This window comes from Ovis canadensis, chromosome 8 (assembly GCF_042477335.2).
Source record: "Ovis canadensis isolate MfBH-ARS-UI-01 breed Bighorn chromosome 8, ARS-UI_OviCan_v2, whole genome shotgun sequence".
Classification (NCBI taxonomy): Eukaryota; Metazoa; Chordata; class Mammalia; order Artiodactyla; family Bovidae; genus Ovis; species Ovis canadensis.
Window position 1 is genome coordinate 79,458,682 of NC_091252.1, and position 24,288 is coordinate 79,482,969.

The window sequence follows — 24,288 nt, forward strand, 5'->3', positions numbered from 1 at the left end:
TTTAAATTATTACATCTACAAAGACACCCTCCTATTTTTCCCCCAAATAAAGTCACATTCACAGCTTCCAGGATTAGGATATAGATATATATTTTGAGAATTCATCTTTCAACCCTCTTATAATATGCCAAATCACAGTACCTTTGTTGTGGAAATTGACAAGCTGACTTTAAACTTTACATGGGAATGAACCTACAAGAATGAAAATGAAAAAGCAAGGCCTACTACAAAGCTACAATAATTAAGTCTGGATGGCATAAGGATAAATGGAACCATACGCTGAGTCCAGAAATAGACATATACATATATGATCTATCGATTTTGGACAGAGATACAACATAATTCCACTGGAAAAAGAGAAATGGTATGGGAACTGGTTATCTGTATGGAGAAAAAAACTTACACTTAACATCGTATACAACTTAGAGTATTTGAAGAACTCATACAATACAAAGACAAACAATGTAATAAAACTGGGCATGCATGCATGCAGTCGCTTTAGTCATGTCCGACTCTTTGCAACCCTCTGGGAGCTCCTCTGTTCATGGGATTCTCTGGGCAAGAATACTGGAGTGGGTTGCCATGCCCTCCTCCAGGGGATCTTCCCAACCCAGGGATCAAAACTGTCTCTCTTATGTCCCCTGCATTGGCAGGTGGGTTTTTATCACTAGCTCCAGACTTAAAAACACACTTCACCAAAGAAGATATACGAATGGCCAATAAGCACATAAATGACACTTGACATCATTTCCTCCATGACTAATGCAAATTAAAACCATAGTCAAATATCATATATACCAACTGGAATGGCTAAAGCTTAAAAGACTAACAATATCAAGTGCTGCCAATAAGGGAGAAAACTAGAATTCTCAGACATTGTTGGTGGGAATATAAAATGGTACAACCACTCTGGAAAACTGTTTTGAGTTTCATTTAACGTTAAACATGCATTTGCTACTTGACCCTGCAATCCTATTCCTAGGTATTTATTCAAGAGAATTAATAATATGTCTACACAGACTTATACACAAATATCCGTGTTAGCCCCAAACTGAAAACAACCCCAATGTCAGTAGGAAAATGAGCAAACAGATGATCACCTCATAAGTAAATCTAAAAAGCATTATGCTGAGTAAAAGAAGCTATATATATAAAAGATATACATACTATGTGATTCCATTTATATAAAATTTTAGGTAGAAAGTCTAACAGAGTGACAAAAAGCAGACCAATGCTTTCCCAGAATGGATGGAGGAGGAACATGAAGGAACTTTGTGGGATAGGAATGTTCTATATCTTGATCAGTGAGACTATTACCTGTATATATATATGTGTGTGTGTGTGTATGTATATATCATACCTCCCCAAATGATGCACTTAAGATAGCTGGATTTTGTTATAGATGTACATTGAACTCAGAAAAGTTTAAAGGAAATGTTCCTATCCTTCCTTGAATGGAATGGGGAGAAAAGAAATTATAGAAGACTATTTTTCTCTTCATCCATAGCAGTTTGAATTAGAAATCACCTTCTGCTTTTGTTGACTCTTTCATTAGTACTGCCTTGTACTTTATCATTTTCTCACCTGGAGGATTTAAACCACAGAGATGAAACTCAAATCCTCTGACTCCTAATCCAGTGTTCTTTCATTACACAGTTTGCATTATGTTTAATATTTAAATCATAACAATTTTCTAGTAAATTCAACTTAACAAATATTCAATAGGTGCTGCTAGATTTAATTTTCTCTAAATGAAATATAACCCTCAAATCCATATAAACATAGTTCTTCTGAGGCCCATGGCTTCTGGACAGACAACCTCTCACTGGCCATATGCTACTCCCTCTCAACCTTCAAGTCACTTCTCTTTTTTGAGAGACTGTAATTCTTGGCTCATGGGATTTCTTCCCCCTTCCCTACTCTTGTCGATATTTGCAATGACTTCTCCAACCAGGTATCACTTCCTCAAACAGGCCTCCATGAGAACATCTTTTTATATTTCCCAAAGCAACACTGACTAATGTCCATTTCTTTCTTCAACTGACTGGTAATTGATGAGCATAGTAAGCTCACAAGGCAATGTCTGATAAATGTCAGTATTTTTTATATTATGTGGCAAAGACTTTGTGTTACATACATGTTGGACAGAGCAACAAAATAATCTTGGTTCTTAGTTACATATCAAAAACCAAGACGGTACATGAGATGGAAGAATATGGCCACTTGTGACTCTCAAAGAAGTTAGTAAGGATGCCTTACTAACTTAAGCAGCTATGTGCTTTCTATAGAAAAATGTACTGATGTAATTCAAGTTATACAAAATGTGGATATGAATTTTTAAGTTTTAAGTAGGAAAATTCACTGAAATGAAAATACAACATCAAATGAAGACACAACCCCAAACTTTCACCTTTTATTAATAAACAACCAGAACTGGTCAGAAATGATTTAAAGTAGAATCAATGGCATCAATTTTCATTCCTGTTTCATGTGGCATGAAAAAAAAGTAAGCTGACAAAGACTGACCAAAGGCTGGCCTTTGGAGCAAAGAAATAAAAGCAGTATACAAATACCAAATATTGATAGTTATTCTGTTTTTCTCTTTAATTAAAATTTCATCACAAAATTCAACAGCAATAAGCAAGATGACACAACAAATAGGGAAGGTGGTAGAGGCTTTTCATAATTTATGAGTACTAGCCATAATTTTAAAGTAAAAGAATATGGGGATGATGGCTCTATCTATTTATCTTATCTCTTTTCCAGACCTCGTCAAAAACAAGGACATCAGAGGAGAGACATGAGCTGTCTTGGAGAGAGTTCAATGGATTTTGAAAGACCAAAAGCAAATGCAACAGCAATAACAGACTTAGGAATGGAGACGGGCCCCCCAAGGGCTGGACACACAGCAACGTCAGAGAATAAGTCAAGATATGAGGCTGTCAAGAAAGTGTTGGTTGAATGTTTTTACTTTGCATACAGAGCAATGGGGTGACCGGTCCCTCTGTAGTCAGAAAAACATGCCATCTCCACCCTAGAGGAAACCAGAAAGTTATTTATTATCTGGATAATAACCGGATAAACTGAACTGAGAAAGATGCAGACTCAGAGATCCATAAAGGAAGAGGATTAAAAGAGGAGACTTACTGAACATCAAAAGACTGAACTGGGGGCCCATATATTTATTTCACTTTAAATCTATCATATACTTTTCATTAAAACTTTTAAAAAACACTTAAAAATTACAACAATGAACTGCCTTGCATTAACTGCAAAACTGCTTCATCATATTCTTTATTGTCCATCTTATTAAAAATTTTCCTTTTCAGAATTAGCAGTCTGATCCCTTGAACTCTTAGTCCTTGAACTTCACCAATAATTACATGTGCTTCCCAGGTGGCTCAATGGTAAAGAATCCACCTGCCAATGCAGGAGATGTGAGTTCGGTTTCTGGGTGGGGAAGATCCCCTGAAATGGGAAATGGCAACCCACTCCAGTATTCTTGCCTAGGAAATCCCACAGACAGAGGAGACTGGCAGGCTTCAATTCAGTGTCTCAAAAGAGTCGGACACAACTTAGCAACTAAACAACAACATCATCAGATGATATATTTTCCTCCTCCTCCCAGAATGTTCTCAGTGACTCCTAAGCTTCTGCTTTAACGCATAAACTCCTACACCTTTACCTAGTGAGTAAAAATTGAAAAACAGGATATTTCCATAGTCTACATGGTTTTCAAGCATCTATCTCCCTACAAATTACTTCTTCTTTTAAAGGGTAAAAACAGTAACTCTTCAACAAAGGGACCTAACAGATACCAACTCAAATTATCAAATTTAGTATCACCAATAATAGAACAAGCTAAGTGTGCCTCTTGATGAAAAACACTGGATAAGAACACATCACTTACATAGTATTCTTGCTAAAAACACAAAACCCAAGTTTTACAATGAGAAAAACAGACAAACCGAAACTGATGGATCTTCGAAAATAAATGACTAGACTGTATGCTTCAAAAATATCAATGTTATGAAAGACAGAGTAAGGCTTAAAAACCTTTCCAGATTAAATGAGATGAAAAACACTACACTGAACGCAACCCTTGGATCTAAAAATTCTGGATTTTTTTTTTAAGTTAGAAAGATACTTGAAGAAACTTAGATATGGACTATTCATTGAATAACTGTACTGTGAATATGTTAAACTTCTTGGGTGTAATCATTGTTATGTGGTTATGAAGAATGTCATTGTTCCTAGGAGATAAATGCTGGAGTGTTTAAGATTAGGCAGTCATAAAGTCTAACTCTCAAACAGTTCAACAACATAATTATTATATATGAAAGCGATAAAGCAAATGTGGAAAAATGTTAACAATTGGTGAATCCATGCCAAGGGTATAGGGGGAATTTTTTTTTTTTTTACTTTGAAAAGCTTTAAAACCACAAAAAATTATTAAAAACACAAGGTCAGATTCAAACACCTGATTATGATGCTCCCATATTCTGCTGAGAAATACTGGGAAAGCTCCCACAAACGAAGACATTCATGAAGATGGATATTGCCTGATCAGCTCAATCTCATTTGATGGGTAGCTTGTCTAACCCTTCACCCCCACCCCCCGCTGCAAACTGTCTCAAAATCCCCACCACCACCATTTTCCTACTTCCTGGAAATCAGAGATTATCAAGAACAAAGTCTCCCCTTCCTTGCTTCCTACTACCTATAAGCTTGTCAATATCACTTGTCTTTTTTTTAAAACAAACAAACTTATTCAATCAGTCGGCACTCTGTATCTCCTCAAACTCCCATCTTTAACACTCCATTTGCTCTTTCTCCTCTCCAAACTTATTAAAATTTAACCCAACTTACAAAAAAATTAAAACTCAAATCCCAGATCTCCTCTAGACACATTTTATAATCCCATTTCCCCTTCAAGCTTCTTGAGGATAGCCTCCACTTGGGCTCTCTACATTTTTAGCATCCTTCATGCCTCACTTTTGAACCCCCACCTATCAGCAATCCTTGCCTCCTATCCTTTCCCTCCACTGATACCCTTCTGTACCCCTAAGCCAATGGGAAGTCTTTTGTCTGGGATCTCTCTGCAGCCTCTGGTGCAATTCCACACTCCTTCCTGCTTGGAACGACCCTTTCCATCAGTGTCAGTGGTACCCTTCTCTCTGGGCTTTTCTGTTAATGCTCTGACCAGTATTTCTGAGTCTCTTCAGAAGGTAAGGGTGATTTTGCCAGATAATTTAAAGTATAGTCTCTTCCACAGGTTCCAGAAATGTCTTTGGTCTTCTGATCTTCTCACTCAAAGTACAATACCTAGGTGACTTCATGTAAACCAGCAGGAGCAGCAGCAAGTGTACGCCAGGCACTGCACCAAACACCCTTTGGGTTATATTAGTTTCTTTGACACAGCAATTCAAGCAGGCATTATTATTATTATGATACACATGAGGAAACAGTTTAGGGAGGTTAAGGAACCTGCCAAAAATCTCTCAGCTAATAAGTAATGAAGTTCAAAACACTCTAATTCCAGAGTCTGTGCTATGCTACTCCCACAAAATCATTAAGATAAGACAACATGGGCATAGTGGCAGAGGCCAGAGGCAGAAACTAAATGAGTAACAAGGCTTTCTGACTGTGGGGTTTGAGTTTATAATGCACTGAGCTAATATTGAAGTTGAAAAGGGTCTCCACATCCCACATTTATAATAACACCATGAGATGGGGTAAGAGCCTCCACAAGGTCCATTTTGTTAGGAAGTTTTAGCAATTATTACTGTACTTTCTGTGTTACTGTTCGAAGGTTTAATTAATATCTAAAAGTATTCCATCTATAGATAACCTTCAAGATACTGTACGCTTCCTCTTTGTGAGTTTAACAACTTGCAGTTTCTCTGTCCTGCCTTTCAGAAGACATATTTTCAGGAAAAGAAAACCCAACTTTTAGAGAAATAGGGTCTGCTTTTTAATGATGGACTAGCTACGTGGAGGAAGGATAGAAATTCTAAACTGCCAAATTGTTTTCTCACCTGCCTACAAGTGTACAAAGTTTATAATACATGGTAAACATGGAGGCTATTTCTGTGAGCAGTACCTTTGAGACATGATCCAGTAGATTTTTGTCCTTTTGTAATTTTAAAGTTGCTGACAGATTTATTTCACTCTGGTATGCCACCATAACAGTTGAGTTTTAGGCAGTGCAAGTAATAAAATTCCACAATGAAATAAAAGGCTCTCAATGTCTAGATCAGGCAGTTCTTTTCCTTTGTGAAAGCAATTAGAAAGGTAAGGAGATCTAACTGTATACTGGTAGCATTCCAGGAAGGTTTCAAAAGGTCAGGTGATCACGGAATCATAGAACTGAAAACTGAAAGATACCTACTCTCCCAAAGGTAACTTAATATTCTATGAATGAGGCCATCATGGTCCAGAGAGGCTGACTGGTGAAAAATGCAAAGGAAGGGGAGAAGGGAGCTGAAGAGGTGATCCAGCTCTCCTATTTTAATCAGACCTGGGGCTTTGGACTAGAGATTCAGAATCACCCAAAGAACTTTTTAAAAATGCACAGTCCCAGGACAAGACACAGACTGGGAGAAAATATATACAAATCACATATCTAATAAGTGACTTATACTCAGATATACAAAAAGAGTACATAAAACTAAACAAGAAGACCAGTCATTTAAAAAGATGGGCAAAAGATCTGAACAGGCACTTCACTGAAGGAGATACACAGAGGGCATCCAAGCATACGAAAAGATGCTCAGCATCACTTGTCATTGCTGCTGCTAAGTTGCTTCAGTTGTGTCCAACTCTGCAATCCCACCAGGCTCCTCTGTCCATGGGATTCTCCAGGCAAGAATACTGGAGTGGGTTGCCATTCCCTTCTGCAGAGGATCTTTCCAATCCAGGGATCAAACCTGCATCTCCTGCCTTGGCAGGCAGGTTCTTTACCATTAGCACCACCTGGGAAGCCCATTTGTCATTAGGGAAAGCAAATTAAGATGCTACTACTCATTTATTGGAACAGCTAAAATCCAAAAACCTGACAATACCAAATTCTGACAAGGTTGCAGAGCAAGAATCCTTCATTACTAGTGGGAATGCAGAATGGTACGGCCACTTTGGAAGACAGTTTGACAGTTTATAACAAAACTAAGTATAGACATACCCTAGCATCCAGCCACTGTCCTCTTTGGTATTTACCCAACTGATGGGAAAATTAATAGCTGCCAAAAACAACATGCAGATGAAAGAGTATAGTAACTTCATTCATAATCATTAAAAACTGGGAGCAAGATATCCTTCAGCAGATGAATGGATTAACTATGATGCATTCACACTATGGAATATTATTCAACAGTCAAACAGAATGAGCTACTAACTCATGCAACAACATAGAAGAATCTTACCTCATATTGCTAAATAAAAGGATCCAGTTTCAAAAGACTACATACTGTTATGATTGCACTCATATAACATTCTGATAAAAAGAGAACACTGTAAAGATGAAAACCAGATTGAATTCACCAGTTTGCAGAGGGAAGAGTACTGACTCAGTAAAGCACAGAAGTAGAGTGAAGCTATTCTGGATAGTAATGTAGTAGTGGCTACATAACACTATGCATTTGATAAAACCCACATAATTATGTGGCATTAAAAAGTAAACCTTAATGTATGCGAACTTAAAAAATAATCAACCAGGAGGTCAAGCAGTCCCAGAATGGAATGCAGACTGTGAAAAGAATCTATTACTAATGTATGGCATAAATTCACTGAAGGGGGTTGGAGGAAAAGGGTGATGACCTAAATGACTTTGAAAAGGACTAAAGACAAAAGGAACTGTACATAAAAATTGAACTCTAGTTGGTACAGTTGTTTCCCATGGGGTACAAATCAAAAGCACTTCCCTAGTGGCTCAGTGGTAAAGAAGTTGCCTGTCAAGCAAGAGACACCGGTTTGATCCCTGGGTTGGGAAGATCCTCTGGAGAAGTAAATGGCAACACACTCCAATACTCTTGCTTGGGAAATCCCATGGACAGAGGAGCCTAGTGGGCTAGAGTCCATGGAGTTGCCAAGAATCAGACATAAGTTAGTGACTGAACAACAACAAATTAAAAGTTCTGAAACCATACACTGGAATGAAAATCTGGTAAATAGATGGTGGACTGTGGGAACCAAGTTTCTCCCACTGTTGGAGAGAGATGATGGGAACCAAGTTTCTCCCAGTGTTGATGAGAAAGAGGGGAAGGAGAGAATAAGCTATGTCATCCTGGATTAGAGTCAGAGATATCATTATGAGCTCATGTTTAGCTTCACAAAGATACAGATGGATATTGAAATAGTTAGAGATAGGTTTAATACTCAGGTTCATATATCCTATCTCTGAGAAGACCCAGATGCAATGACACACCAAAGCAGAGAACACACCCAGCGCTTAGATCTTTCTTTCCCAATAACATCCTCTGATAAAAAGAATTGGCCCCCTTTGAGAAGCTGCTGATTCTAGGACCAGGATAGGGAGTAAACAAGATAAACCCAGAGCATCTTGTACTGCCAGTAAGTAGGGAAGTGCTCAAAAACAAAATGAGGATGGCAATATCTCAGAGGGACACAGGAGTCAACCTAAAACAGTTCCAAATAACCAAAACCGGGATAATTTGAACAAACAAAATAATTCACACTGTGTTGAATTACAAGCCAAAGTATAAAATAAACATCCATTTACATCGGTATGACCCCATACTGATATAAAGAAGTAAGTACTTGAGGGAGAATAAGCAGATTCTGTGCAGGAGAATCCCAAATAATGTGTGTAGCCACTCTGCCCTCAAGAATGTAGAGCATCACCCCCCCACCCCCGCTTAGGTGTGGGCTGCACACCTGTGTGCTCAGCCATGTCTGACTCTTTGCAACCTCATGGACTGTAGCCAGCCAGACTCCTATGTCCATGGGATTCTCCAGGCAAGAATACTGGAATGGGTTGCCATTGCCTTCTCTAGGGGATTTTTCCCAACCCAGGGATCGAACCCACATCTAATACGTTGGCAGGCGGGTTCTTCACCACTGCACCACCTGGGGAGCCTGCACACAGCGACTCTCTTCCAAAGTGTACAGTATGGAACGGAACTGGGTCATTTATAGTGATGTGGATGAACCTGGAGTCTGTCACACAGAGTAAAGCAAGTCAGAAAGAGAAAAAGAAATATCATATTAACACACATACATGGAATCTAGGAAAGTGGTACTGATGCACCTATTTAGAAGGGCAGGAAGAGAGACGTAGACATAGGGAATGGACTCGTGGATACGCAGAGCGGGGAAGGAGAGGGTGGGATGAACTGAGAGAGTGGCATTGCCATATACACACTGCCATGTGTAGCATAGCTAGCTAGAGGGAAGCTGCTGTATAGCACAGGGGGCTCAGCTCAGTGCTTTGTGATGACACAGAGCGGTGGACGGTGGGGTGGACTAGAGTCCAAGATGGTGAGGATACCTGTATGCATAGAGCTGATGCACAGTGTTGTACAGCAAAGACTAACACAACAATGTAAAGCAATTATACTTCAACTTAAAAATAAATTAATTTTTTAAAGTGTACAGTATGAAAAGGGCGAAAAAACAGTAACACTGCAGTGGGCTTCCCAGGTGGCACTTGTGGTAAAGAACCTGCCTGCCAATGCAGGAGACCTTCAGAGAGGCAGGTTCGATCCCTGTATTGGGAAAACACCCTGGAGAGGGAAATGGCAACCCACTCCAGTGTTCTTGCCTGGAGAATCCCATGGACAGAGGAGCCTGGTAGGATACAGTCCATGGGGTTGAAAAGAGTCAGACACGACTGAAGTGACATAGCACATATGCAGTGGAGAAATCTGAAATATACCATCTCAGTCAGGTGATCAAGGTCAACATCGGTAGCCATAAGTCATATTCACTATGGTCTTCTTCCTCCAAACCTGAGTTAATTGTGAAGAAAACAAAACTAGACAAACCCAAATTAAGGGATTCTGCACAAAATTTCTGACCAGTACTTCCGAAAGCTGTCAAAGTCATCAAAATAGGAAAATGTGAGAAATCGTCACCACAAAGGGGTCCCCTAGGGAGATGAGAGGACTGAATGTATGTGCTATCCTGGATGGGATTCTGGAGCAGAAACAGTACACTGGAGAAAAACTAATAAAATCTGAACAAAGTGTGGAATTTAGTTACTAATAACATCTCATTAGTGGCTCACTAATCGTGAGTGTGAGTGGAGGTAGTGAAGGACAGGGAAGCCTGGTGTGCTGCAGTCTCAGACATGACTTAGTGGCTGAACAACCACAATCATGACAAATGTACCCCAGAGATGAAAGACATTAATACCGGGGGAAACTGGGAGCTGGGTAACAGGGAGCTTTCTTGGCTACCTTTGCAACTTTTCTTTTTTGTAAATCTAGAACTATTCTAAAACAAAAAATATTTTAAAAAATGAAAAACCCACCTGCCACCTAAAGAGATTTAATTCAGTCAGTCTTGGAACGCTCCAAATAGAAGCCAACAGGAATACTAATAAAGGACAATAAGTAATGAACAAAATTGGCCTCTAAAGAATTTCTCTAGTTTACTCCAGCTCCTTCTTACTTATTCAACTGAATCATTCATTCAGATATTTGATAAACATCTGCAGAAGGCCTACTATATTCCAGGAGTTGTGAGATGTTACGGGGAAATCCAAATGAACTTTGTGGCCAATTCAATACTACCAACCAAAACCTGATAAGCTACTGTTTTTGAAACAGTGAGTTATCAATTATTAGTGGATCATGAAATCAATCTAATGGGTCACAATCACCATTTTCTCTCTATTGAAAGGACAAGAAAAAAAACACAGTTTCCCTAAAAAAAGGTTTTGAGAAATTATTTTCTGTATGTGTGTGTTTGTCCTGGATTATGATGTAAAATGCATTTCTTAATTTAGATTAAAATCAAAAGAACTTGAAAGCTACTCAATAAGGTTCATCCCTGGCCTTAAGGAGATTAAGTTTAGCAGGAGAAGAGCACTAAGTAAATCTTGATGGAAATTCTTTTTTTTAACTATAACATAATGAACTATTTTATACAATTCATACACACACAAAAAAGAGCACAATGATAACTATTTCACACTCTTTCAGCCTAAGTAGTATCACTTCACCTTATTTATTACTTATAATTTATTCTACCTATTATAGACTGCATTATGCCCCCCCCAATTCATACGCTAAAGCTTTAACCCCAAATGTGACTATATTTGGAAATAGGGCCTTTAGAGAGATAATGATGGCTAAATGAGGTCCTATAGTGGGCCTCTAATCTGATAGATCTGACACTCTTGTAGGAAGAGGAAGAAACACTGAAGATCTCACCCACACCCACAGAGAAGAGGCAAGAGACAAAGAGAGAAGGCAACCCTCTATGAGCCAAGAAAAGAGGTCTCGTCAGACACTGACCCTGATGACACCTTGATCTTGGACTTCTAGCCTCCAGAACTGTGAGAGAATAAATTTCTGTTCTTTAAGCCACCCAGTCCATGGTATTTTGTTAGGGCAACTCTAGAAGACAAATATACTACTGTATCCTCCCCACAAAGGAATTCAATGTGGCTAACTAGCTAAGATAGTCATCCACGCTATGAAATTTAGAGACCTAGCATTCATTTGCTCTACAAAGTTTCTTTTCTTGACAAAAGGCCCCAAAAATTTCTCATAGCATATTTTTGGAGAAATCCTTATGGCCATTATTTTCCAAAAATATCACTTAAGCCTCTGAATTGTTTACTAAAGAGTGTTTAGCTGTTATTTTTGAGTTGGAATATACATTCATTTCTAATCTCTCGATCAATCTATAACCACACAATGATGCTTAAGATCAATTAGTATTTCATTATTTGGCTGCCCTGCAAACCATTGTAACTACTGGCAAATAGATGGAAAAAATATATATAAAGATCGAGAAAGCAAATTTCAACATAGATTTCCAGGTTGGATCAATTCATCCCAGGGTCCTCAAATACAAATGAAACCAGTTATTAAAACTTAGCCTTAATGTTGCTTTATCTAAAGTACGAAGTTTTTGAGAAGTTAAATCTATAGTAGTCAGAATAAAAAGTGAAATTGCAAGTGAGGTCCTTCTTTTTGTTTCTTTTACAATTCCAAGAAAAGAGGTTATGGAGGAAGAGAAAACAGGAGAGAAGAAGAGGAGGGGACAAGTTGTTTAAGGACAGAACAAACAGGAGGACCTAAACCACTCGGCCAAGTGTGAGGGAATAAAACCTAAGCAACCCAAATGATAGCACTGATCCCCATTGCCACCCACCTCCAGCAAGCATTAACTGTTCCACATTACAAAGAATCTATGAAATTTCCACATTCGGATTCTGGAGATTGTGCAATGGTTTGATTTACACAAACAGAGGCTCTTGCTCCAACAGATGAAAGCGTCTTTAAGTGCTTCTCTTTTGAAATGAGGTTTGATATTTAAAATAATCTCTTTACCAGGAAAACACTGTCCTGTGGGGAAATCTTAATCATGTTTGCCTAACTTGCTATTTTATATCTATCCTAATTATCTCAATTTCTCCAGTCCAGCTAATATGTTTACAGACTCACATATAAGATCCAAAAGAAGGGATTTTTGCTAATGCTCCCCAGTTGCCTCAAGAATATCATTCATTTTGATTTGAGCATAAACAAAATACCTTTCAGGATTAAGGAAAAAAGATGACTAGGAAATGCAAAGATATCAAAATACCCAAAATGCGCAATACTGGCCCTTTGAAGTCTCAGCACCTCAAAGAATTCAACTAATGGCTCATATGGTTCTTTATCGTGTTTACTTATTACAATTTTATGCTATAACCAAAGCAGAGTTCCTTGTGAAGTTAATTATTTAACTATATACAGTTACTATATAAACCATTAACTTTTCAAATGTTTATACCTCTTTCAAAAACTCTACCTAAAATTAACTGTCACTCTTGTAGGTAATTCCAGAGTATATTAGTGTAAAATACATTATACCTTTAAAATTATATATATTTTAAAGTCAGGTCTCTGTAGTCTTCTGATGCAAATGTTCTCTCAACCATGGTGGCAGCTCTAAGGATAAATATATTTGTCAAAATTCAAGCATTGAGATTGGCTACGTTTGTTTGGAAATTAAAACTGAACAGGATCCAGAAGAAATAACTCTACCAAGTATTATGAGGGTGTACAGAGCCAAAAAGAAAAAAAAAAAGAAGGAAGGGGGCTTAATTTAAAAATAAAGTCCACTATTAACAATTTCAAAGAGAAATTAGAAAAAAATCACTATTCCATGCTGACTTTAGGTTACCATTGTAATTTGAGCTGCACCTATTCTACAGTGAAATACTTAATGAAGAATGTTCCCTGAGATCCTGATACCTGACAATAGAAAAAGAAAAGAAGAAAATCTGGATAAACTAGCTCTATTCTGGACAAACAATGATTGGTTTGCCTTGTCCCACTACTGGGCTGTTAAAGGTGTGGAGACTGTCAAGCAGCTGCAGTGAGTGGATCCTACAAAGCACGCAGTATACGGTGCCCACTCAAGTGCAGGGCCAACCATGTAGTGTTGTTTTTCCTCTATTAAAAAAAAAGCTCTGGTTTTAGAAGTTGGCAAAGAACCAAAAGACATTTTAAATAACAAAATCATCTCACCACCCAGTTACAACAATTAATTTGCCTCCCACTGATTCCTTTCCATTTTTTATATCATGGAGATAATCTGGAATAGAAATGGTCTTGATTCTGGTCTCAACCTGAACACAAGCATTTTGCCCTGACATTCATCTGTAAACATATGAGGAACTTCCTCTAAACATTATTTACACAGGTTACAGAATAACCCATTATGTAGCTATATCACAGTGAAAGCCATCATTCCCCAATTATTGAACCTCTATATTGTTATCAACTTTTAAAATTGCCAAGAATGCAATAAATGCCTTTACATATAAAGTTTTCAACATACTTAAAATGACTTCCTGTAGAAGGGAAAGCCAAAGTTTGACACAAACTCCAAAAGCCATGAAAAAGAAATTGATTAAATTCAACCATATAGCAAAATCAAATTTTCTGCATGACAAAACACACGATAAGCAGAGTTAAAGGACAAGCTGGAGTGCAGGCATGGGGGCACTATGACTCAGGACAAAGGCCTGATTTCCTTAATGTAGAGAGAGCTTCTACAGTTCAGTAAGGAAAAGACTATAACTCCATAGAAAGGTAAGCAAAGCATATGAACAGACACAGTTCATTTAGTGAAAATTCCAGAGACAGCTCTTAAATCCACTAAAACATGTTTCTCATCATAAGAGAAATGTCAAGTAAAACTATGCTGAGATTTTTCCACTTATCAGATTGGCAAAGATTCTAAGGTTTTAACACATACGATGTTGTCAAGGGTTTGGAGAAAGGCACTGTCATTCCTCATGTATTACTGGTGAGAGTTTACACTGCCTCTGTGGAAAGCAACTGGACAGTATCTATCAAAAGTATTAATGTGGCGACTTCCCTGGTGGTCTAGTGGCTAAGACGCCACACTCCGGATGCAGGAGTCCTGGGTTTGGCCCCTGATCAAGGAACCAGATCCCACATACCCCTACTAAGACCCAGAGCAGCCACATTTAAAAAAAAAAAAAAGCATAAATGTGTATACCCTTTGATCTCATAATTCCAGTTCCAAGAATATATCCTGTAGCTAGACTAATGCACTATATGACGTATGAACAAGATAAGACAATAAAGCAAGGTTTACAAGACCAAAAGTCCGATAATACAGGACACAAGTTTCCATACATCCATGAATGATCAACACGTGAAAGACAATTCTGATACAACACAGGAAGTGAAGGACCACATGCTATTATGTGAACACAGAACTGGATCACTTAGCTCAGCTCAGAAGTGGAGTCCAATTTTCTGGAATAGATTAAATAGAAAATAAAGACATCAGCTAATACAGGTATGAGCATTAAAGGTGCTATGAACTGAATGTTTGTGAAAGTGTTAGTTGCTCGGTCGTGTCTGACTCTTTGTGACCCCATGGACAACAGCCTGCCAAGCTCCTCTGTCCATGGAATGCTCCAGGCAAGAATATTGGAGTGGGTAGCCATTCCCTTCTCCAGGTGATCTTCCCAACCCAGTTCTACTGCATTGCAGGCAGATTCTTTACCATTTAAGCCACCAGGGAAGCCCCTGTGCCCTCACTCCAAATTCACATGTTGAAGTCCTCATCCCCACTATGATGGCATTTGGAGGCAGGGCTCTGGGGAGAGAATTAGGTTTTGATGAAGTCATGAAAGTAGAGCCACCAATGATGGGATTAATGCTCTTGCAAGAGGATGATGAGACCAGAACTCACTCTCTTTGCAGGCACACACCAAGGAAACACTATGTGAAGATAAAACCAGGAAGAGGGCCCTCACCAATAACCCATCCATTCTGCCACCCTGAGCTTGAAATTCCAGTCCCCAGAACTGTGAGAAATAACTGTCTGTTGGTTAGGCCACCCAGTCTATTGTAATCTGTTACAGCACCCCAAAGCAGCTAAGATGGAAACTGGTACCAAGAAGTTGGGTGCTGCTGTAACAAACACCTAAAAATATGGAGGGGGCATTGGGACTGGGTAATAGATGGAGGTTGGAAGAGTTCTGAGGTGCAATGCCAGAAAAGACCAATATTGCTATGAAGAGACTTTTGAAGAAGATTCTAGTGAGAGCTCAGAAAGTAAAGAGCTGCAGAGAAACCTAGCTTTTTAGAAAAATACATAAGTATTCACAACAGATGCTGGTAGAAATGTAAATGGCAAAAGCCTTTCTGATGAGGTCTCAGAGAGGAAGAACTCTCTATTGGACCAAGGAGGAAGGCAATCCTTGTTATAAAGTAACAAAGAACTTGGCTAAATTGTGTTCATGTTTCTGTGTTTTGCAGAAGGTTGAATTTGCAAGTGATGAATCTGGATATTTAGCTGAAAATGTTACAGAGCAAAGTTTTGAAGGATCTGCTTGGTTACTGCTGATGCCTTACAGTAAAACGTGAAAAGAAATGAAGAAAAAAAATGTTAAGCAAAAATGAACAAAGAATTTAAAAATTTGGAAGAGTCTCAGCTTATCCATATTGCAAAAAAAAAAAAAAGAGAAAGTATGTTTGGAGAGAACGCTGTGTCTGACTGGCCGTTTGATAAGGAGATTCGTATGGGTGTGAACCATGGACCTCACCTAATCGGCCACCCCAGCAGGAACACTGCCAGTTTGAACTGAAGGGGGAAGAGATGGGACAAAATAAAGGCAGGCTGTCAGACTTCTCAGCTCCTATAGGACCTGACTGTAGAGTTAGTTCGTTGTGATCACACACTATTTTTTAAGACGAGAGAGAAAGAAGAACACTTAAACAAGATTAAGAGATTATCAGGGCTGCCATTCCCACCACAGACCCAGAGTACATGGGCCCTGAGAGGGCCAGGCTGCCCCAACCTAGGTTTCAAAGGGTGGGCCCACTGCCTAGCAGAGCTGTGTGGGTGAGGCTGGGCCAGAATGGCAGGCACACAGTTCCGACCTAGCATAGCTGCAGATTCAGAACTATTGCTCCAGTGGGTTCAGATGATACAACACTCACTCTTAAATGATTATTCTCAAACCTTAAGGCCCAATGGTGGAGAAGGAAACAGCAACCCACTCCAGTATTCTTGCCTGGAAAAGCCCATGGACAGGGGAACCTGTCACACTCTAGTCCATGAGGTCGCGAAAGAGTCGGACATGACTCAGTAACTATAAATGCAACAACACAAGGTCCAGTGGAGTAAGCCTTAGTAGGTTATGCACTTACCTGAGACCCACTTTCCCTTCCTTCTTTCTGATGTCTCCCTTTGGGGATGGGAAAGTACATCTCACATCTGTCTTGCCATGATAGTTTGGGGGCACACAACTTGTTGATTTCACAGGTTCATGGCTGGAGAGGCATTTTTGCCTCGGGTTGAATCATATTTCAGGTCTCATCCATAGTAGATTTAGATGATATTTACATAAGACTCTGGATTTTAGAGCTAATGCTGAAATAGAGCTCTTGGGATGGAATCTATTTTGCATCTGAGAAGGATATTGATATGGGGGTGGGCAAAGGCAGAATCCCACAGATGGGGGAATCTGGCAGGCTGCAGTCCATAGGGTCACAGAGAGTCAGACACGACTGGAGCAACTTAGTACACAGCATGCACACAGAGGCAGAATGCTATGGACTGAACATTGGTGTCTTCCTGAAATTCATATATTGAAGGTCTAACCTCCAAATAAGGGCTTCCCTGGTGCCTCAGATGGTAAGGAATCTACCTGCAATATGGGAGACCCAGGTTTGATCCCCAGGTTGGGAAGATTTCCTGGAGAAGGGAATGGCTACCTACTCCAGTACTCTTGCCTGGAAAATTCATGGACAGGAGAGCCTGTTGGTCTACAGTGCATGGGGTCGCAAAGAATTGGACACAACTGAGTGATTAACTCTTTAACCTTCAAATGTGATGATATTTGGAGGTTTGCAGAGAGAATTATTTACATGGGGTCATGAGGGTAGAGCACTTATGATAGGGTTATCAAAAAAATTTAAGAGGATAATGAAACCCCTGGTGGCTCACTGGTAAAGAATCCTCCTGCTAATGCAGGAGACATAGGTTCAATCTCTGGGTCAGGAAGACCCCCTTGAAAATGGAAATGGCAACCCACTCCAGTACTCTTGCCTGGGAGATTCCATGGACAGAGGAGCCTGGTGGGCTGCAGACCATTGGGTCGCAAGAATCAGACACGTCTTAGCAACTAAATTACAACAACAACAGCAAGGAGACCATGGCTCATTTTCTGCATATAGATATTAACCAGAGACTATGTTAGGACATGACCAAGAAGAGAGTCCTCATCAAAAACACAACCGCACTGGCACTTGGACTGATCTTGGATTTCTAGCCTCCAGAACAGGGAAAAATAATTTGCTGTTTAAGCCACCAGTCCATAGTAATCTGTTATAACAGCCCACAGTAACACATTAGGTAAAAGGAACACCATAAGAAGTGCAGAGATATGTAAGTGACATGATATCTACAGGGAACTATTCACGTTTGTTATCGCCAAAACCCAAAATACATGAAGACTGATGAGAGATAATGCTAAAGAGCAACCCAGGATCAGCCCAGACTTGAGACCTATAGAACTGTGAGGTAATAAATGTTTTAAACCACTAAATTTATGTGAATTTGGTACAGCAGCAATAGAAACTAGTATCAACTTTGGAGCCTGGATGTGGTATGCTGCTATATAAAATACCTAAAAATTTGGGATAGCCTTGGAATCAGGCAGTTGGTGCAGGCTCAAAGAATTTTGGAAAAAAAAAAATGTAGAAGAAACCTAGATAGTCTTAGACGGTTGGTAAGAATACAGTCACTAAAGGGGCCACTGGTGAGGACTCAGAAGGAAATGAGGAACACGTTACTAGAAATACAGAAAGTAACACCTGAAATTCATCCATGAGTACAACACAACCTATCAAATCCCAGCTAATTTCAATGCAGAAATTGAGAAGCAGTTCCTAAAATTCATGGGGAAATTCAAGGGAACTGGAATTATCATAACAATCTTGTAAAACAAGATCAAAGTTTGAGGGCTCACCCTTCCCTATTTCAAAACTTACTATAAAAGGTACAGCAGTCAAGACAAGGCGGTACTCACAAAAGACTAGACAAAGACCAACAGAACAGAACTAAAGGTCCAAACATAAACCCATATGTCTATGGCCAGTTGGCTTTTTTTTTTAAAAGAGTGCCAAGTCAATTAACTGGAGGGAAAAAAAAAGGTGTTTTTTTTTTTTTCAACAAATGGACAAATAAAATATGACATACCCATATAAAAAATATTATCTGGGAATTAAAAAATGAGGTACTAATGCATGCTACAGCAGGGATGACCTTTGAAAACATTAAGCTATGTAAAAAAACTCAGCCACAAAAATTACATCATGTTTGATTCCATTTATTTGAAATTCTTAGAATAAGCAAGTATAGACAGACAGAAAACAGATTAGTAATTGCATAGCGTTGCAGGGGTAGAAGGATTGAAGGTGATGACTAAGAGGTATGAGGTTTCCTTTTTAGGAAATGAAAATGATTTAGAATTGATTAAGGTGATAGATCTACAACCCTATGAATATACTGAAAGTCAAAAATGTACACTATAAATAAGTGAACTGTATGGCATACAAATTATATCTAAGTTTAAAAAAAAACAGGAAAAGAAAACCACATCAAGACTACACACATTGTAATCAAATTGCTGGAAATCAGAAACAAAAAATTTTCAAAAGCAGCTAGAGGAGGGAGAAAAGACATAAAGAAAGTGAAAAGACAAAACACAAATTTGGAAATTGGCTTATTGTCTCAGAATTATAAAGGACTACTATAAATAAATGAAACAGACAATCCAAAATAAAACCGGGCAAAATATTAAATGGGCATTTCACTGAGAAATAAATCAATATGATCAAGAAATAAATAAACAGATGGCTGACCTCATCAGTTATCTGATAATGTAATTTAAAATGTCAGATACTGGGAATTCTCTGGCAGTCAAGTGGTTAGGACTTGGTGCTTTCACTGCAGTGGCCTGGATTCAATCCCTGGTTGGGAAATTGAGATCTTATATGTCGCATGACACAGCCAAATAAAATAAAATATCAGATACCATTTCACATTCCCAAATATAAAAGTCTGAATTTACTTTTTGAGAATCCTAGAAAAACTTGTGTATATGTATGCTAGGATACACATACAAGAATGTTTAGAGCAAACTCGTTTAGAATAGCAAAAGGCCCAAAATCCATCAACAGGAAAATGTATAAATTATAGCATATAATGACATTCTTTATGCCAATAAAAAGGGATGAAATTATAGTTTGGTGCAAAAAAGCAAGCCTCCCTATAATTTATATTGTATAATTCCACTTATAAAGTTCAACAATATACAAAACTAAATATGTACAAATATTAAGTAAATATATGAAGAAAGTAAAAGAACGATCAACATAAAAAGCTGTATAGTGACAACACTCAGAAATGAGGAGAGAAGGACACAGTAGATTTCCCAGATGGCTCTGCAGGTAAAGAATCTGCTTATAATGCAGGAGACTTGGGTTTGATCCCCAGATCGGGAAGATCCCCAGAAGGAGGGCATGGCAACCCACTACAGCATTTATTATTGCTGGGAAAGTCCCGTGAACAGAAAAGCCTGGCAGGCTACAGTCCATGGCGTCGCAAAGAACTGGACAGAACTGAAGCAGCTGAGCATACATAGGACTCAAGAAGTACTTACTACATCAGGTTTCAGAGAAGTAAAAATAGAAAATAGTTTATAATTTTGTATCTAGTCAATATCTCATTAAAAAAACAATTTCTACAAAGAAAAGCAAATAGAAGAGAAAGAAGTGCAGAGAGCTAACCTTGAATAATATTTAAAATATTTGAGAAGGAAGAGGAAAGAGAATACAGTAGTTAACAAGGGACCAGGGTCAAGAGAATGTTTGGCTTCATTCTTTTCCAGAAGAGGAAATGGTTCAGCAGACATATGGGTTAAGGAATGAAAAGCATAGAGATTTAGAGATTAGTAGGTTAATGGTGGTAGTAGTAACAGTAGGAATGGCAGAAACTAACATTCACTGAGAGCTTGTACCAGAGTCAAAGCCCCTTAACTGCCTTAACTTATGGTTATGTTCACAATAAGATAAGCGCTTATTTCTAGTTCCATTTTTCAAATGGAAGCACATAGAAGATAAGCAATATGTCCATGACCACACATTTAGAAAGTACAAAACCATATTTCAAACTGGTAGACTTTGCCTCCAGAGCCAGGATTTTTATGAAGGAGAAGGTGTAACTGAGGGAGCAAAGTCCTGGAGGAAAGAAGACAGGCCTTGACCGATACTGGAGTGGGTAGCCTTTCCCTTCTCCAGGGGATCTTCCCAACCCAGGGATCGAACCCAGGTCTCCCACATTGCAGGCAGATTCTTTACCAGCTGAGCCACCAAGGAAGTCTAAGAATACTGGAGTGGGTAGCCTATCCCTTCTCCATTGCATCTTCCCACCTCAGGAATTTAACTGGGGTCTCTTGCACTGCAGGCAGATTCTTTACCAACTGAGCTATCAGGGAAGCCCCTGAGGCTGGAGAAGAGATAAATAAATAGCAGGGGTGGGGAGAAGTAAGAAAGGGGAAAAAACACTTCACAATCTATAGTTTTTTCTTTTTTTTTTTAATGAAGTAGGCAGTCAGGTTGTTTGCTGGGAGTGAGTGCAGTACAGTTGGGGTAAACTAAAAATACCTACTACTGGAAGACTGAATGACACTGAGACCAATCAAGGAAGAAGACATTCACAGCCCTATGATACACTATTCCAGGACATTCCATTGTAGGAAATGCTAGATACAACCTCCTGCACTAATTATTAGTTAGTTCTACTTTTGCTTTCTCTTGACCTTGACTAGTTGAACTCAGGTATATTCAAAGTGCCCATAATGCAATCCCACTGGAAGGTATCTAATACCAACAAAAAGGGCTTGCTCAGCTTTCCTGCCCAGAACACTTCTCAAGGAAATTTTCTTTTATATGTTGCTCTCCTGTCCTCTGCCTGAGGAGAGAAAAACATCTCTAAACTTTTTTAAGCATAGCCTTTCTTCTGTGCTTCTGTCTCCATAATTAGATTATAAGCTTACTCTAGGGAATAAGTTCATGCCTTGCAAAGAATAAGCAAATACTATTTCAATACACCTCTGTCTTGGTCATCTCAATAATGGAAATTCTACACATATCTTTAAAATAAATGACAATACAGAAAGATAGAGTTTTTTTCCTTATGTGCCTCCAAAGATGTATTTATACACATAATTCAAACTCTCAAAATTTGCAACTTTTTTTTAGCAACAAGCTTTTATCTTTCCAAAGATAAAGTCCAATCCCTACCCAAATTATTGCAAATTTCAAGTTAGTAATTTTTCCTATAATCTATATAAGTATATAAAAAAATAAATTGTAGTCTTCAAGTGATTTCAAGTGGGTGAGGCTATTTTTTGTCCAAGGCCTACCACAAACACTTTCTTGAAGAACAAGTAACTGTGATCTGATGGGTGTGTGTGTGTGTGTGTGTTCATATATGTAGGTGTGTGTGCACACACTCAGATGTGTCCAACTCTTTGCAACCCCATGAACTGTAGCCTGCCAGGATCCTCGGTGTATGGAATTTCCCAGGAAAGAATACTGGAGTGGGTTGCCATTTCTTTCTCCAGGGGATCTTCCTGATCCCAGGATCGAACCCACATCTCTTGCGTCTCCTGCATTGTCAGGCTGATTCTTTACTACTGCTGCTGCTGCTGCTGCTGCTAAGTCGCTTTAGTCGTGTCCGACTCTGTACGACTGCATAGACGGCAGCCCACTACTGCCTATGAAAAACTTCAATTTAGGGAACTGTGTTACTCTTTTCTTCTTAACAAATAATATCTTCAGATAAAATCCACTAACATTTAGAAACTAAATGAAAAAAAATATTAAATCAGTTCTCAAATTACTATGTAATATTTAACAACTCTATTAAAGTCTAATCAGCCATAGACTTTATCATAATCAGATAATGTATAGGACATTGCCTCAAGTATTTATTTCCTCAAATTTCTCTATGTGCCATGCAATTAAATTACAAAGCAAATATGTTTCAAAAAATAATGAAACCACTCAATACTGGGAACTGCAATAAAAGTATAGGACACGGGGTAACCAGTAACTGCAACGTGTGTGTTTAAAGGAAAAAAAATCTGTTCAGGCATATCAGTTCAGTTCAAGTCGCTCAGTCGTGTCCGACTCTTGGCGACCCCATGAACTGCAGCACTCCAGGCCTCCCTGTCCATCACCAACTCCCAGAGTTCACTCAGATTCACGTCCATCGAGTCCGTGATGCCATCCGGCCATCTCATCCTCTGTCGTCCCCTTCTCCTCCTGCCCCCAATCTCTCCCAGCATCAGAGTCTTTTCCAATGAGTCAACTCTGCATGAGGTGGCCAAAGTACTGGAGTTTCAGCTTCAGCATCATTCCCTCCAAAGAAATCCCAGGGCTGATCTCCTTGCAGTCCAAGGGACTCTCAAGAGTCTTCTCCAACACCACAGTTCAGGCATATACTCAGGTGCCAAATAATTTCCACTAGTACTTTCACCACACAAATTCTACTTTATTGCTATGAATGCTTTAAGTAAACAACACCCACATTCAAATGATAGCTAAGGTTAACCATACATCTTTTTTCATAAATTTCTTTTTTGTCACAAATACTATCTCACCTGATGCCCTTTAAACCGCTGTTTCAAATGTTTTTGACCACAACCAACAACAAGGAAAAAATTTCATGTTGCATCCTAATAGAAACATATAATCATGGAATAAATGTTTCACATATTTAGCTTACTAGTTGTGATGTACTCTAAGATTAAAAAAAAAAAAAGTTTTCTAAATGTTGGTTTCATTCTACCAAATTAAAACACTCAGATTTGGAAAAATACTGCTTCAATTTCTTTATTTCACTCATGTTATTTTTAACAGCATGATCCTAGGTTCTGTTCAGAAACTGAATACGGTTTGCCCAAGGCCTTAGGACACTCTCATGGACGGAGTATCTCTCAGAATCCACACCATTCCACATAGGATCGAAAACAATGGACCACAAACAAGGGGAGAACAAAGAAAAGGCAGACAGAACTGCCCTGCTGATCGACAGTCAGGGTCCCCCAAAATTACATGAGATAGTGTGGTGCAAAGGTTAGAACAGAAAACTTAGAATCAAGTCCCAAATCTACCACATCAGGCAAGACACTTTGGAGAGATTTAATTTTCTCATCCGTATTAAATAACATGGAGTAGGGGCCCAGTCTCATGCCCATAACTCTACTCCTAGAGTCTAGAACAGTGCTTGGCAGGTGGTAGGTGCACCGTAGATATTATTAAATGAATGAATGCATGAATAAATATCTTGTTCATCTGGTTGTAAGCAGGATGTCATCCAAATACGTGATTTTGTTTTTAAATTCAGTCTGAAATAATTGGAGAAACAGTATGCTGGCAGCTTCTCATTACTCTGTTTAATTAAGCTCGTCCCTCTTTTTCCAAGAAAAAAAGGTGGGGTCAGCGGAGGGTTGGAATGACATGTTCTGTATTTTTTTCTTCTCCACCTGCT

The 24,288-nt window shown here is 38.8% G+C and overlaps 1 protein-coding gene across 3 annotated transcripts in view; it reads right to left on the minus strand.

The window, feature by feature from the left end:
* Positions 1–24,288, minus strand: part of PLAGL1 (PLAG1 like zinc finger 1) — a 95,511-nt gene that overhangs the window by 59,856 nt on the left and 11,367 nt on the right. The gene's annotated exons all lie outside the window — the stretch shown is intronic.